Source organism: Penaeus monodon, chromosome 15 (genome assembly GCF_015228065.2).
Source record: "Penaeus monodon isolate SGIC_2016 chromosome 15, NSTDA_Pmon_1, whole genome shotgun sequence".
NCBI classification, from domain to species: domain Eukaryota; kingdom Metazoa; phylum Arthropoda; class Malacostraca; order Decapoda; family Penaeidae; genus Penaeus; species Penaeus monodon.
In genome coordinates this window covers 8,696,319-8,696,983 of record NC_051400.1, presented here as the reverse complement: position 1 = coordinate 8,696,983, position 665 = coordinate 8,696,319, and the positions used below count along the sequence as shown (strand labels likewise).

Sequence of the window (665 nt, the reverse complement as noted above, 5' to 3'; positions counted from 1 at the left end):
CCTGATGAACTTCCGGCCAAGATATACCCGTCGGAACCCCGTTTTTGTAGAGCGGAACCCCGATACAGCGCACCGATGATTACGAACGAGCATTCGATAGACTCCACAGGTGGAATTCGGCGCCCGTGGTTCGAGGCACTAGTCACTCTCAGCTTTAATGGCTTAGAATCGCTGGCTTTGGGGGTTGGGAGCAGATCTGAAGACGTTGTGTTTGTCAAGTTGTTGTTGTTTCGGTCCATTTGTTGAAGGAGAGAATGCCGTAACTACCCCCCGTCCCCCCCCCCCCTCATAAGGACTGGTGTGTGTCTCGTCACCTTTGCCACCACAAGCACGGAAAAGTATTTCACGAAGACGTATTGTAATTAAAGGGTCATTATCTTCCCTTCCTCCCTTCGCCTGTCTCCCTCCCATTCCCCTCCATCCGTCCCTCCTCCCTCCTCTCTTCACCCCTCCTCCACCTCCTCCCTCTCCACCTACCTGCTCCTCCCCCCTTCCTCCCCTCCCCCCTTCCTCCCCTCCCCCTTCCTCCCCTTCCCCCTTCCTCCCCTCCCCTTCTATCCTACTTATTATCACCAATTCCTGGACTCTGTAGGGGATTATTAAGGAAAATGTCAGCGGGATTGGTATGTTAGCTAGTCATTTTAAAAGCTTCTGCTCTTAATGTG

The 665-nt window shown here is 53.1% G+C and overlaps 1 protein-coding gene across 1 annotated transcript in view; it reads left to right on the top strand.

The window, feature by feature from the left end:
- Nucleotides 1-665, top strand: part of LOC119581735 (RNA-binding protein fusilli-like) — a gene marked incomplete in the record, with an annotated part of 165,619 nt that overhangs the window by 67,758 nt on the left and 97,196 nt on the right.